Source organism: Pinus tabuliformis, chromosome 4_2 (assembly GCF_031772625.1).
Source record: "Pinus tabuliformis cultivar Carrire ecotype Pingquan chromosome 4_2, CPIR1, whole genome shotgun sequence".
NCBI lineage: Eukaryota > Viridiplantae > Streptophyta > Pinopsida > Pinales > Pinaceae > Pinus > Pinus tabuliformis.
In genome coordinates, this window is record NC_142304.1 from 658,172,018 (window position 1) to 658,189,821 (window position 17,804).

The window sequence follows — 17,804 nt, forward strand, 5'->3', positions numbered from 1 at the left end:
TCGCTTGGATGATCTCCAACTATAGTTCAAAGAAATTGACCAAAATGCCTCTGCTCTAGCTCCCACAAAGATGGACACTGTGCTAGAAGCTAGGATTGTTAGTGTTATGTATTTTGAATATAATTCATGTGCAATCTAGTTTAGATATGCATTATCTTCCTTTTTTTTTTTTTGAAGCTGTTAAGTTCCATTGTCCGGTAGGCGCTTGTCGAGGATGGCACATCGATTGTCTGGCGAAGCTCTGGGCAGACCGTCAGCTTTGAAAAGGAAAAGATGGCAATTGAAATTCCCGTGTGTGTTGGCCACTACAGTCTACACCTTCCATGTGTAAGGAGAACTTGAGTTGAGTTTGGCCAACGTCCGCCAACAATTTCCGTTGTCATTGAGCGTTGGTTTTCTTCAAAAGTCTCTTATGTTGATTTCGTTTTGGTTGCTGGTTCGTATCCACATTTTCGGTCTACTTCGATAATTTCATGTGCATTTTCTCAATGTCACATTGACCATTTTGAAGTGGATTGTAGGTTCTGGGAATATTCAGAAATTCGACACCGCAATCAATTTTTTGACCAAGCCCATGTCTTCCGTCAGATTCTCAAATATTCAGAAAATCTGCAATCTCACCGTTTCACATTTAAAACAACAAACATTTTTTTGTGCGTGCAAGGCCGGGGGCATTTCAAAAATGAAATAGATAGACACATGTAATAATGATGTAACTGATGTGGTGAATTCCCATTCGAAATTATAACGTAATGAGATGAAAACTAGATGGAAACTTGATACTAGGGAAGATGGAAGGGAAAGAGGCAACACGTAGACATTTCCTTCCAAATATTATTACAATATATATCTTAATGGAAGTTCTATTTAGCGTCGAAATCAATTATATATAGATATATATATATATAAAATTTAGGTATATAATTTCTCTTCATGGTGGGTGTGGACTCGAAAAACCAAGCTAAAATGACCACGGTGGTTAAATGTCCTCAAACATATTTCTCAAATTTAAGTATATTTTAAATTTGGAATAATCTTAATTTTGAATGAATTTTATTTTTAAGTGAAATATTATCCACTTCTCAAAATAATGTATTCTTCCATTCCTCTCAATGATATACGATATTTGAATAATTATGTTTTATTAATTAAATAATATTTCAGTTATTTTCAATTTTTTATTATTTCAAAAATATAAAATTAAGTTTATATTTAATAAATATTATTATATTTTTTAATAATTATTTTATTTGTATCATTAAAAAAATATTTATTTAGTTTATATTATTGAAAATTTTGATAAATTAAATCTTTATTTTTTTATTTTTAATTATTAATAATTAATATTTTTATCATAATATTTATGATCATGATTAATTATCATTCAAAGTAATATATTACTTGAAATTTTTCAATAGTTTATTTAAGTATTAAGAGAAGTGATCCAAGATTTATTATAGGTTTGCTTAATTAAAAGTTAATATGGTTAATAACATGGAAAATATTTTTGAATTTAGATTTAATCTAAGTATATGATGGACAATTTAAGACAAAGTGCTTTTCATTTTCAACCTTATTGAAGTTAACAAAATGACATGCTCTTTTATCTCCGTTTATATTGATTAAACAAATTTTTATATTATAATTTTCTAACGATTTAAGATTATTAAACTTATTGGAAATAAATTGATATTTAAATTTAAATGTAACACCCGAATAAAGTTGTAAATGTTTTGTTTTACCACAAATGATTTGGTAAAACTGTGGACCAGGTAAAGGCCTAGGATGGATGGTAAAACATAGATGTTATTTTATTTATTTGAATTCATTTTTTTTACAAATAATACAAGCTATGGCCAGCCATAAAATTATGGGAAAATATGCTAAAAGAGAGTTTCATTTACGAGAAAATCTTGATGTCACTGTCAAGCAACTGTTTGGAAAGAAACTGACTCGGGAAGGTTATAGTACCAGATATCATACTCACTAATTGGGTGGAGCACTTTCTTTCCTAGTGATTTTGCCGTTGGTCCAGACAATTAAAGAAAGATAAGTAATTGATCTATTATTGTAGTGCAATGTTTTTCTTATAGTTTTTGTAATGCAGTGTTGGAATATGTTACATGTTTCTTGGGGAAATTTTTTTTTATGTAAAATGACTCTCACTTAGAATTTATGTTCGCTAAATTTGAAAATTAATTTTTTTCAAATTTAGCGAACCAGGTTAGCTCCTGTGCCAAACTGGCTAACTAGCAGCCTAGAGACAGTCTTGGGTTCGAGATAAAAACACTGGAAATAAGTGACTAGGTAGAAAATTAAAGAAAACCCAAAACATCATAGTGAAATTATTGATAACCATTTCAAGACAAACAAACTAATGCAAGTATTATTTTTGTATAAGAGAAACTACGATAACCTGACAGGAAAGTATATAACCCCGAGTCAAGTTTTAAGCCGGAAGGTTATTACATGACCGTTAGAACAAATATAATACCCAGGGGTAATGTATGCTTTAAAAGTGTGAAAGAGGGCTTTAAAACCCTAGTATATTTTGTTTTTACAGACCCACAACGTTTGTCTATACGAGACATAAGAGGCGATGAATTTCCTTACTTATAAACAAAGAATGACCATTGATACTGCACACATCAGAATGAACGTTACTGTAACAAAAATAATTTACATTCTCAATTAAGGCCACAAAGGAAGTAATGAAATTTTGGCATACAAAATAGATGATAAATGGAAAAGAATCCATAATAATTAGCCAGTACAGTTCGTAAATGAAATTGCTCACGGCCAAAGGCCACATCAGTGTAACAAAAACTGCCGGTCGAGCGACCATATTCTATTTTCAAAAGAAAAATTCAGCAATAATTAAACAAGGGTCTGTAGTATCTATTCCAGGAAAATATCTAGGTGAGAGAATCGATTTAAGCCTCACAAATTCCTAAAATAAGACAAGAAAATAATTTAGAACCCGGAACCTTTCTTAGTCCCATCTGAAGCCGGACGGTTGTCTCACGTGTAAGGAGGGAAAACACTAGACTTTGTTATAGAAGAAAACAAAACTATATATATTAATATATATATAAAAGAGAAGAGAGATCTGAATAGAAGAGAGGTATGATTTCTACCTGAATAATGAATGGAGCGGTTCTGCCAGTTAACTTCTCAACAAGAAGAAATCCATGTTGAACCAGAAGAATTTGGAAGTTACTGCAAAAAGAAAAATCACATTAAACTCCTCGAATGAAAGTTCTAGAACATGTGTAAACGTAAATACCCTAATCTAAACTCCTTCGTTCCGTACTGTACTTGTTAAATGGTAAGGAGAGTTTGAATTTCCTTGTATAGCAAAGTAAGCAAGTAATAAGAAACTTAATCTCTCGGTACAAAATATTCTAGTTCTTTAATTATGTGTGAACAAGGAAAAGAGGTTTGTCTGAACTGCTTCAGAAACACAAGGACAGTTGGGGAACGTTGTCGAAAGACGACATCCGACAACCCTAGCCTCCCACCAAGGGTCGACACATCTTTAATAGAGTAATCGTTAGAGGTTAAACGATGTCCAGAAAAGAGACATCTAAAAAGAGCATAGGGAAAATTGGCTGCTCAAAAAATTAAACAGAAACTGAATGGTAACAGAAAACAGAGAAAATAAATTTACTTTAGATCCTTACGTCTTGAATACACTAAGAATATGGCTGATTGTAAGGAAAACCATCCAAGGAGTTGGAGATTATCAATTTCCAGTGGAAGGTTACTAGCAGAGCTCACCTCAGACATGCCAGAGTGTGAATGAGCGACATGGAGCAGTGGGTGGGGGGAAAGGAGAGGTACGTACGCCATAACTGACCCGTTAACTCCTGACCGTAGATTTCAAAACCTTAATTTTAGAACTTGGATCTATCGACACGAACGGAGGAGAGTTTCATCAGTGTTCGTCAGCTTTTCCGCAGCTTGAAATTTCCATTACATAAATTATTACATAATATATGGATAAGTCCATAATCCAAAGAAAAAAAAATTATACGTCAAGTAGAAGGGAATCACACTAAAAAAAATACATCATGACAATAATAATAACCTTTATATGATACCTTTAGGTATCATTGTTTTGTAGAGGGTCCTTGAAATGTAACATTTTCCATGTCATTGGAATATCCACTCAGCCATATTAGCACATACGAATTATTAAAAAACAATTATAGTTAAATCATGTAAGGAAGAAGATAGGATAGGATGTATTTGCAACTCATAAGCGTTGGAATTTAAAATATATATATGGGTAGTAAAATAAATAAAACACGAATTTCATCATGTGATAATATGCCTGGAGGAAATTACTACAAGTAATACTATAAAAACAATTCAGAGTGGATTGTAAGTTATATCGCCAAGTGAACGAATGTTACAAGCTATATCAAAGTCAAGTGATCAACAATAAGGCATGATTAAGGACAAGGGAAGTGGAAATTTATGTAAGGAGTGCACCAAAGTAATCCCATTACATGAGTTAAACTATCAAAATAGTCATTGACTCATTGCTAAGGCCACTCTCATTTACAAAGGCTTACCCATTACATGAGTTAAACTATCAAAGTAGTCATTGACTCATTGCTAAGGCCACTCTCATTTACAAAGGCTTACCAATGGAGCGCCTAAGAGAACAAACAATTGTTTGAAAGATTTATTTCACAATAAAGGATAAGTAAGCAAATCATATTTTGTTATTAGTGGACAATGAGAAAAGTTCATGAATATGGAATGATCAAGGAAGTGTATGCACTAACAATCAGAAGATGAATATTGATAAACTAAGTAAAGTAACATTCCTACACAATGGATATGTTAGAGAAGGAAGATGGGTGTTGTTGGTGCAATCATTCAGAGAAGTTTGGGATTACCTGTAGGATGACTGCGAATGACTGCATGTTAGTGGTTGCTAGATTCTTTATTAATTTACATAAAGATTATTTCAATACATAGTTTATAAGAGTGATATTAGTAAGAATGATACTTATGAGGATTTTAGTCAAGAAAGGAGACATGTATTAAAAGGAGTCAAAATTACTCAAAGTAAGAAAAAATTAACTGTCATCTCCAATAGATTTCACCTAGATGTTGATTGACAACTTGTTAAAAGGATGAGTGAAGAAAACCATTGTTGATAACCTATTTTTTTTTTAAATCCTATCTACGAATGAGAAGAAAGTTGTAAAGTCTTTTAACCTGGTCCTTGCTGGTTTGATACCTTTACTTTAAAATTTTGGCCAATATCATAAGTTGAAAATGACAATCTAAAAATATAAGTAAAAATATATATGTGTGTTAGATACACACAACAACTAGCATGTATATTAAATGATTATAAGATTTCATTGTATTAACATGCCTTGAAGAATGAAAGGAGGGTTCAAGTAAAATGTCGATTAGAAATGAATAGATAGCTAAGTAAGATAACTAAATAATATAGCATTTAATTTTAACGAAATTTAAAGTTGATATATATCTTCCACCAGTTAATGTTACTCCCGATAAGTTCCCCAAATATAACTTCCATAGACACAAACGAAGTTTGGTCAAGTGATTGACTAGAATGATTTTTTTTACCAAATTACCATGTCAAGGTAACCACAGTAAAATAATGTATTAAGAAGGTTGACATTCAAGGACGGTGGAGGGTTTCCTACACCTTAATTAATAATTGCAAAACAAAAGGACGTAAACACCAAAATGAGAGTTGAGAGGACTCATGAGTGAGGAAAGTTGGAAAAATATTGTTGTGAAATTTGGTGACGCAGATTACTTGTTATCTTTAATTGATTTTAAGTATGCCATACTATTCCATGTTGTATTCTTAAGCCACCATGGTGACTCCATTAATATTATTTTGTGCTTTGTGCTTTTAAATAGGGGTGGTATGGCGAATTAACAAAGAAATAAAATGGAATGGAAAAAAAACAAAAATAATAATAATTAAATTATAAAATTTTGATTGAAACTTTTACGTGAGATGACCAACGAACAAATAATGTGAATAGGACTATGTGAATGGGACAACGTCCATCTAAACAGAGACCAGAGGTAATATAGGTAATATTTGTCGTGGAATGGTAGGTTGAAGTAGTTGTCCTAGAACCTTAGTATTGTTCTATTGTAACATTCCGAAATAATAGTGGTGTCTAAAAAACATATCTTTAACTACAAGCTATGAGGGAAACAAAGTAAAGAATCTCTCTTGAACTTTAAAAAAAATATGAATGAATGAATTGATAAAAAGTATAACTATTGTGAAATGAATAGTTATTCCCATATTGAATTAAGATTTTTGTTTTCTTAACAATCCCAAAGATTCTATTGATTAAATATATTAAAGTAACTGACTAATTGAATGAAGTGCCTATAGGTAGTAGTCATTTAATTATAACGAGAAACGTTGGCTCGAAAGGCATAGCCGGTTACTTTATAACAATCCCAAATATCTTATAGGTAATAGGCATCGAGATCTATGAGGGATTATTACATAAGGAAATCAACTCAAATAATACATCATCGATTTATTGAAAGTGATGTTTAAATAACTTATTTCCAATTTTCTTCTTTTCAAATATTCGAGTAGAGCACAAATATTCTAGAATTCATTTTCCCTAAATTAGCCCGTCATCCATACTTCTCCTGTTAACTATTACATGATGGGTCTTTTTCTTGTATCCAAAACCTTAACTTATCTTGAGATTCCCCCTCCCTCCATTATGAATGGAATTGGTGCAAAACCTTGACTATGATATATCCTCGAGTAATGTTTATTGAAATTTGAACTAAGAGTTGATTCACAATCTGTCCCACGTGAGGTTTGGTGATGTTACAGGTAGAATTTTATAACATAGTTGTGGATTGTTTCGGTGATTAGAAATTTTAGAGGTTTTATATGTGTGGATATAGTAATTTAGGATATGTATTGGTTTTTTTATGTTGTGAACTAAATTGAAATTTGAACTAAGAGTTGATTCACAATCTGTCCCACGTGAGGTTTGGTGATGTTACAGGTAGAATTTTATAACATAGTTGTGGATTGTTTCGGTGATTAGAAATTTTAGAGGTTTTATATGTGTGGATATAGTAATTTAGGATATGTATTGGTTTTTTTTATGTTGTGAACTAAGTTATTTGAGTATGCATTTTATTTTACGAGATAAATAACATCTATATCTTAAAAGTTGTATTAGATGGAAAGTATTTTAGGATATTTGAAGTTTTATAAGTTGTATTAGATGGAAAGTATTTTAGGATATTTGAAGTTTTATGTGTGACATGGATTGGAAAAGTAAGCAAGTTTCTTAAGTACTATATTTCCAAATTTTGCAAAATATATTTTGGTGCAATATCTAATATCTATTTTTTTTCAGAAACAGAAAAGGAAACTACTAGAAAGTATTGATTAATGAATTTTTTTGTCTGGTAATTGAATCATCTATCTGGTCTTTGGAATTTGTTTTTTTAATGGCTTTGAGTCATATCTTGCCCCCAGCCTACAACACTTGTTTAGGGTTCATTTTATTATCACACTTTTGTTGTATTTAAAATAGGGTTCATTTTATTATCACACTTTTGTTGTATTTAAAATAGGGTTCATTTTATTATCACACTTTTGTTGTATTAAAAAATTTATAATAGTGGGAAACATTGGTTGCAATTGACATAGAAGTTAATTTTCTAGTAGTTTGTATTTTGGAAATTCCTTCATTACAGTGAATGTGTTATTGAATGATAATTTTTTTACCAGACTTTTATTAATGAAATTTTTTTATGAATTATAATACATATAAAGTAGCATTTTCGAAAAAGTAAATAACCCTCATATTTTTAATATAATTTTTTTTTCAAAAAAATATTTTATTATCACAACATTATTTTAAACTTAAAATTACCAAAAAAAAAAAAATAACAATAATAATAAATAAAATAAAATAAATATATATAAAAACCCAAAACTTCAAACAAACACACAAAAAAAAATTATATGACAGATAAATCCAACCCAAATTCATCCTAACCAAATTCCAATCCTGCCCAGTAGTAACGTGTGTTCAACGATGAACCCTTGTATATTTACCAGGTTCCGGCGGGCGCTGTGTCGAGGATAACACATCAATTTTCGGCGAAGTTTACTGCAGGCGTTCAGCTTTGAAAAAGAATGGCCACTGAAATTACTGGGTATGTTGTCCAGTTCACTTTTCATTTTTTAGGAGGACTCGCCATCTAATTTGGGCAACCTATGGCGGTTGTGTTTTCTTTGAAACTTTGAAAGTCTCTTATTTTTACTTTCGTGTTAGTTGCGCGTTCGTGTCCACATTCTCTGTACCTCTCGATTATGACAAGTGCCCTTTTCTTGATGTCTTCTATAGCCGCCGACTTTTTTAATATTTAAAAAATGAAATCAATAGATAGCACATGTAATAATGATGTCGATTTGTAATTTGTGGGATGAAATTCTATTTCGAAATTATAACGTCATGATATGGAAATTTGATACTCGTGCTAAGATGGAATCGAAAGGCCCACAATGCGACAAAATATTATTACAATATATATTTTATTAAAATTATGTATATACAATTTAGATATATTTTAAATTTGGGATAGTATTAATTTTTAATAAAAAAATTATTTATTTTGTAGAAATATAATTTCATTAATGTATTATGACAGTATAGGTTATATATTAGATTTTGTATTTGATTAAATTTAATAGCTGCCCCAATGCATTAATAGAATTATAGCTCTACGAATATTGATAGTCATAAAATATTACCAAAATTAGACCTTTTAAAAATAATTATTCTTAGAAACCTCCAAAATGTTTTTACTGATAAAATGTCTTCCAGATTGTGTGATTGACCATAAAACCCTTTTAAAAAGTTATCCTTCAAACCCTTCCAAAATGTGTCTGATAATTACATGTTTTTAAATTAAATATTAATTTCTATTAGATTTCCATTTCTTATTATTTTAAAAAATTGAAATTAACTTTATATTTTCAACCAATATTAGAACTAATTCTTATGAGCTTCGAAGTGAGACGTGGTAGTGGTCTACTCCCAACTACAGCCATCTTGGAACGCTTATTCCCTTACTCTTTGATCATAGAAAGAAGATTTTGAAGAATGACCACATTAGGCGTTAATCATCATCATCGTCATATTATTTTCAATATTTTTTATTTTTATTATTGATAAATTACATTTATGTGTTTTAATTATTAATTATATTGAGAAGTGTGTTTATTTTGAAATAGGATTTTGAGAGTTTTAATTTATTCATTAATAATTATTAAGTGGTTTTTTGATATATTATTTTCATAAAGTTTTTATGAAATAAGATAAAAAATCATGATTTTTTTTAAAGGTAATTATATTTCTTTATTTTCAATTTATTTAAAAAAAAGTATTTTCACCACAAGTGTTATTAGCTCCTATTGCCTATTTTTATATTATGCTTTTTTTTACATTTTTTTTAAATGTATATATTTTTTATAATTAATAATGACAATAATAATAATTTAAAATAAAGATATAATTTAGCTTTTTTCTTCTTGGTAATGTGAAATCTTGAGATAAATATATTGATCATTATTATGGATTTATGTGTAAAAACGTTTACCAACCATTTAATTTATATGTTTAAGCTAGTTATTAATATTTTAACATCCATTGAGATAAGGAATTATAAAATTATTTAAAATTTTATTTAAGCTTTAAGAAAAATCGTTTAAGATCACTATAAATTTGCTTAATTAAAAGTTCAACAAAATTAAGAAGAAAATATTTTCAAAATTTCATTTTTCAATTCCTTTAGTGTCACCGTGAGAAAATATTTCATCCCAAAAAAATATATTAATAATAAACTAACACTCAATTTCATTATAAAATTGATAATAAATTGTTAACATCGTTAATATTAAAAAAAACAGTTTATTTCCTTTTCAAATTTTAAGCACATAATTAAATTTTGATATAATAATACTTAAAAAATTATTAATTTTAAATTAATAACATAAATTTTATAATTATAACGATTTAATACGGTTAAACTTATTCAAAATAAAATAATATTTATATTCAATGATTAAAAAAATAGATTTATTAGAAACATCAAAAATATTTAAAATATTAGAATTTAAATACTTTATTATAAATAAATAAATAATAATTAAATAAGTTATCCTAATTGAATCTTAAGTGATTTGGTTATAATAAATAAATAATAATCAAATAAGTTATTCTAATTGAATCTTAAGTGGTTTGATTATAAATAAGTGTCGATAAAAATGCAATTTGAATTGATTTTATAAAAAAATTTATTATATTTGTCACGAGGGGTTATATAATATTGGATATATAGGTAGTTTTTATTTGTTTTAAGTGTGATGCTTAATTTGTGAAGGATTGTGTTCTTAGTTTGTAGGACGCTGTTGTTACTAGTTGGATGTGAAATATGACCCTTAACCAGATATTTTCTAGATTGATGTGAAGTTAAGATATTTTCTCAAATAATTATAATCAAAATAATTTTTCTATCTTAAAAGCTCACTTACATATTTATGTGTAATATTATTGGATTAATTACTTAAAAATACATATATTTTTTTAATGCTTATACATTTTTAATTTGGTATTAGAGTTTGACCGGACTTCACTCCCTCACAAGAGAGAGGCTCTGGTAACACCAGGAAAATAAGGAAAATAAATCATAATTACCAAATTTTGCCTAAATCAGAAGAAAAAAAAAAAAAAAAATTCTGAAAATCGTTAATTCGATTCGAATAGCGAATACATCGATAAAATTTGGTTCGTTTCACGTTGTGTATGCATTTGTTCATGCCACCCTCAGTTGTGCTTCCTATCGGCGAGGGTTTGGCTCTGCAAGCTACAACACCATATCAAATTTCTTTCCCCGTTTTTTACCAGCTTCAGGTTAAGATGAGCTTCGGACTCGCCTCCTTTTCGAGGCTTGGAATGGCGACTATGCCAAAGTTATTGCAGGTTCAGGTTTTATCAATTCTTTCAGGGATTGATTGTTCTTGCGACTTCAATATTCTAAGGCTTATAGGTTCCGAATATGATAACTTTGTTTAATTTGTTTCCTTCAGGTCGTTGAGGGTATACGTCTCCTCTATGTAGGGTTTGGTCCAACGGTCGACCATGACAACTGTGGGTCGTTTCGTTGTAGCTAACTAGAGAGTTTTTAAAATTTGGCCATGTGGTCTCTACTGTGAATTGAGGAAAAAGAATTATTTTGTATTATAAACCCTTAGGGTTTACATTGCAGATTGATTTTTAGTTTCACTTTACAGTACTCTAACATTGTAAATTTGTATGCATTTGTTCATATGGGCACCTTGTCCAAAAAGCAATATGCCGTAATGTAACAGTGTTGGCGTGGATTTTTTGGTTGGAGATGAAATCATTAGATATATTTGGTTTGTTTCAGTCTTACTCTTCATCCCAGTCTTTTTAGCACAAGATTCATCACATAGAATGTTGAGCTCATTATTTTAGTTAAACATATATAAACAATGGTTGAGTATCAAAGGAAATAGAAATAATGAACATATACATGTATAGAAAAAGGAAATAGACAAAAATTATCTGAAAGAAATTTTATCTCTCAATTTTATCATTGTTTCAAAAGGTTGGAAAACCAAAAAAATAAAAATAAAAATTGTGAAGTGGAATGAGTTTCATTTTAAATATGTTTAATATATACATTGATTTAATAGGTAAGAATTTTGGATAAACAGGTTTTCAAATTAAGTAATCATGTTAGATTTAAGTTCTTAAAAAAAGAAGTCCAGGCCCCAAGACGAAGTGGGTTTTTTTTGGAAAATTATATATTTAAAGTTATTATATTATTTATAGTTATTAGAAATGATTCAAAATCTAAAATGAAATAGTAAAAAATTAACAAAACTCATTATTGTTGGAGGAAAAAAAAGAATACATATTCACTCTTTAAGATGTATACTATCAAATTTTTTTTTCCGAATTGAAAAATTTTATCCAAACTTTTAGGATATCGTATCGAATTTGAATCTGAATTTGAATTTAAATTTAAACTTAGTAACTACAGAATAAAGAATAAATAATTTCTTTAAGTGCAATGATGTTAGATCACCGGCAGGGAAGATAAGAGATCTTTTGCTTTTATAATTGAGTATATGGTTTCCATGAGAATCCCAACCCATAGAATATTGTGATGATGTCTAAATTCTCTATCAACTAATTAAGTGATCTAACAATGAAAATGACGAGTTTGATTCCTCTGAGGTGATTTACAATCAATATCATTGGACCCTTGTCTTGCATGAATTTTGATAAGAAGTTCGACGAGTTCACTGAAGACGAAATTGCACTCATCGTAGCCCATTACAAGAACCTATAAGAATTAGACCTACAAGAATGTAAGAAAGGTGATTGAAGCAATTATTGGATAGGAAAAAACAATCAAGGCCCAAAAGAATATGCATTTCATTGAGGTTGAAGCCAAGCTCGGACGCAGAGCATTTATGGTTGTTGTTATTGAAGATGACAGACCCATTGTAGAAGAGGAAGGTTAAGAAAGCAGGACGATGCATTGAAGATCTGCTAACTTTGAAAGTGTTGCATGTGGAGAAGTGCTATAGATCATAGACATAGCTTTGTAGAAGAGTAACCTTCCCTTTCCAATGAAAAAGGCACAAGGAGTGATCAAGATTGCATGGAGCTATAGTTTCTTTTTCATGTGTGAAGCACGAGACTTGTGCGTAGAGATGAAAAGTAGAGCTATGCAACATGGAGATTTGATGAGAAATATGTCAAATTTTACCCTGGTTCACCATATCCTATATGAAGTCAAAGATTTATAAAATTAAGAACAAATTTTACATTGAATTCATTGGTAATGGATCGACACAGTCGTTACAAATACGATGGAACAAGAATCCTATGGATCAGTTTTTAAATGCATAATTCGTAAAGTGAAGTTAAATTAAGAATTATGATCTTCAAATTTTTCAATTTGTAAAAGATATATACTGAGAGCCCACCCAACATAAAAGGTGAATGCATTTTTTTAGAATTGAGTACAACAGACGACAAATGAGCATGGAAGATTAAATACAAAACTAATTGTCTTGGTGTATCTCAAATGAGAAGCGGAGGAATCCAAGTTGTGAAGGATCAAAGTTAGTTGTAGGTTTGGTCCAAGGGTAACACACGACTCTTTCTGTGGAAATGAATGAAGTCGCACGTGGTGATAAGATATAAATTATCTTGTAATTTGTTGGGTATTTAGTAAACCATTTTTAATTTTTGTTGCATATGTATTGAGATGCTATAATTGAAGGAATGTGTTGTAAGGGATGACTATTGATTGAACCTAAGACTTTAGAGTTTTGGTCTAAGTTGTAAAATTATAGCTATATGCATGTTGAATTACTTAGGTGTTTGTAAGCTAGGTTGAGTCAAGACCTACATAGATTAGTGTGGTAGCACATGTATTCATGTAATGTGTATCCTTCTTAGCGATAGAGTGGAAGTGGCATTGAGTTGTGGAATTTTAGTCAGATAGGTATGAGGGTGGCAAATCAGATCATATCTAAGCTTGATATGGAATTAGAGAAGTTGAGTCTACAATTAAGGGGGAATGTTAGATGAAATAATTTCATAACTTGAGAAGGTTGGGACTAAATTAGTGAGTGAAATGAACATGTTGATAAACCATGTAGCCGAAAAGGGTTCTTAGAGAACCGACGAGTACAGTGGATGGAACCTATTTATATCAATAGATGGATCTTTTTTTATATGGACATTAATGGTCAATTATTTGTATAAACAAGTAGAAAGTTTGGGTATGTATAAAAGGAAGAAGAAGAAATCCCATAGTGAAGAAAGCACAAGTGAAGTCATAGACATGATTCTCAATGTAGTAGACAAGAATAGCTTGTAGCAATAATGAACATGGCAGTAGTGGAAGTCAAATGATGGTGGACATCAAAGCTAAAATTTGGTGGAATATTATAATGTGATTCACACATTGTGATTGTAAGAAAGTCCATAGAGTAATAATTGAGTTGATGTAGTGGTCCTGGAAAATATTACTATATGTAATTGGTATTTCCATGTGTGGTGTTAATTATTGTAAGTACAAGAGTCAATGTTGATATAAACCTAATTGAGGCATGTATACCCCTAAAGTTTGTCATGTTGTAAAATTTGTGGCAATTTAAAAACCAGTCTGTAGTGAAGGTTTATGGTAAGCTAGAAACCAAATGATAGAGGAATGTTTATAGTCACTTAGAAACTACTTGGTGTGATGGTTTTTGGTCATCTAAAATCACTTGATGTTCTTTTCATAGTAAGCAAAAACCACATGTGAATGTGATGAATAAACACATGTTTGCAAGAGTCGGGGAACATATGGATAGGGATTCCTATAGACCTTTTTTGTTCCTTAGGAGTATGATGCATGAGCATCAGGAGAATGGTTGAGGGTAAGCCAACAAAATCCAAACCATGGTTATGCTAAACTGAACAAAAGTGTGATGATGATGATGATGATGCAGTGGGAGTTAAAGGTACATGCATATGTATTAATATATTTGATGGAAGGATGGATGAATGAATCATTTACATGGAGGGACATTCTAGTAGATCCACAATTGCAGTGGCTAGTTACTCTTGCATTTAAGTTTTTTCTTTATATGGATGTCAACATTTTGTTAATGTTTGTAAATATCAAGTTGGACCAAACATAAACTTTGCTAATACATAGGTGCTTCAATTGATATTAGACCATGTATTGAAGTGGAGAACATATTGGTGAAGACCTCATCTAATCAAGATTAACACAAGTAACCACTAAAGAGGAGTGTTAGATTAAATAACTTCTAGTTTCCTCGTGTGATAATTAGTTTGAGGCATCTATTCCCATTTTGTAGGAGGTTGTTGGAACAAGTTGGATGTGAGAGATTCTCTTCCATAAGATAGCTCCTAGATTGGCTTAAGGTGGAGATATTTGCTCAAGTATATATTTGTATGATTATGCTCAACTATATAGTTGTGTGATCATGATAGTTTCTCTATATACATAAATAAAATCTTATAGCAAATTAAAAGTTCATAAGCACACTCTTATTGATTAATTGATCAAACTAATGTTATGTAAATAAATATAGAGTGTTATCTCAAGATATATAATCTACCTTGATCACAAAATCAACTACATGTCCAATCTAGGAAGCATCTAGTTGGAGAATATCGTTGACATCTAACTAGATTTAAAACTAGCTCCTAAATAATAGGAACATATTAATTCTCAAGCGAATTATCACACCTAAAACAAGTATATTATCAATAATTATTAGGTGGATGGTAGGGATTTAACCTCCACCAAATATCACTAAATATTTTTATGACACCTTAAACAAGTATATTATCCATAATTATTAGGTGGATGGTAGGGATTTAACCTCCACAAAATATCATGGAATATTTTTAGTAGTATCCACAGTGGAAGGTTGAGATTTATATCAAGGGTAATTATGCCCTTTTTCCTTTTCAATTTAATTAAAAGGAATATCACGTTCACAAATGTCAAAAAATTATTGTTGGTCTATTATCTTTTTCTTTCTACAAGTTTTTATAAATGTATATATGTTAACTCATATATATTCTTTTGATTAATAATAATAATAATAATAATTTAAAATAAAGTTATAGTTTAATTTATGTGTATGATTTTTTAAATTTCGATAATGTGGGATATATCATAAGATAAGTGCGTTGATGTCTATTATGAATTGATATTTATTAATTTTTACCAACTATTTAATTTATATAGTTATGCTAGTTTAATATTAACATCTTTTCATATATTTTAATTTCTCAATTTCTAATATCTAGAGAGTTTTTATGAGATATGCAAGTGACACCACCAAATAAATGGTAACATAATAAAAATAAAATCATTTTATAAACTATGCATAAGTGGCATGTAGATAGTTTAGGATAAACGGTACTAAATTGAGGTTACATGGAAAAGTATTAATAGTTGTATATGTACTTTGAACATCCTTCACTATAGTATATATTTTCCCTAAATTCATTTTTAATATTTATCATTATTTACTTTTTTACTTTAAGTTATATAATTTTTTTATATTTTTGTGATACATGTCCTCTACAAGTGTAGAGAAGATATTGTAATGGTCCTAAATGAGTGTAAACATTTAAAATTCTAGTCAATGCTAAGAGATATTATAATGTTAGGATAAAACATTAGATCAAATAATAATAATAATAATACTAATAATAATAATAATAATAATAATAACAACAATAACAAATTAAAAAACAATAATTTCTTCTTACTAATAATATGCATATCATATTAAAATAATTTTAATTAATAAGGGTTCATATTAATAAAACATATAATTAATAAATATATTATATATATTTCAAACTTTTCTCTAAATTTAATAAATCCAAAATTAAGATCAATTTATACAGTATATAAATAAGTTTATATATATATATAATTTAATTTTTTAAATTAAGTATTTAAATATTTTTTTTAAAATAATATTTATTTATTTATTATTAGATTGAGATGGAAGACATGTTGTAATATTTTTTTATTTTTATGTAAATCTCATAAAAATAAAAATTAAACAAATTTTAAAAATTAAAAATATAATTAATAATTAAATGAAAATTAAGATAAAAAAATACTATAAATAAAATCTCTTCTAAAGAAATTTGCAACTCTAAAATCCATTTAGACCACCATCATTATTATTATTATTTTATATTCTATATTTATTAAAGCTAAATAACTACCATCTAAATCTAAATGTCATTTTTATGACTAATATTATTATTAATTAATTTATTAAAGCTAAATAACTACCATCTAAATCTAAATGTCATTTTTATGACTAATATTATTATTAATTAATTTTTAATATTTTGTATTTGTTAATGAATGTAAATAACTACAATCTAAATGTTATATATATATATATATATATATTTATTTATTTATATTTAAGTAATGACATGGATCATTCTATGTGATTTACTTGATACGATGTGAGAGGGAAGAAAAATGGCTTTTAATTGATAATGTGTATTAACTTTATTTCAATTGTAATAATAAAAAAAAAACGATAAATTGTTACAATGATAAATTGTTACAATGAAACTACGGGGAAAAGTTGGAAGGATGGAGTCTCTTTAAAGATTCAACGGTATACTCAATGCCATCTTTACCACCGGCGGGATCAAGGTGGGCGAGTCAGGGTTGTGGTTGCGAACACGCCATCTCCATTCGGGTTTCCGCGTTTCCTATGGTTTGCCTTATCAACGAAGTTTACAAAAAGCTAAAGGCTTTTAAAAACAACGCGTTCAATCGTGTTTCTGGTGATCTATCAACTGCCACATATATCTATATATATTGTGAACAAGGAGTGGGGGTCATCGTGAGCGCTGCGTGGTTGAAAATTTTAGTAACACCGTTATTCGCATTAACTCTGAAAGCCCAAAGGAACATGGATCACTAATACAAACAACAGTCTGTATTGTTGTATCGGCTACGTTTCATATACACCATTTGTTAGCGGAGATGGCTGCATTGTCTCAAATTTCTCAGAATAAGCGAGGCAGAGATGAATATTTGAATAGCGGATTGGCTTCTCCAGACGCGAAACGAACTAATAGCGGAACGTTGGGGTACGAGTGTAATATCATGGCCTTGCT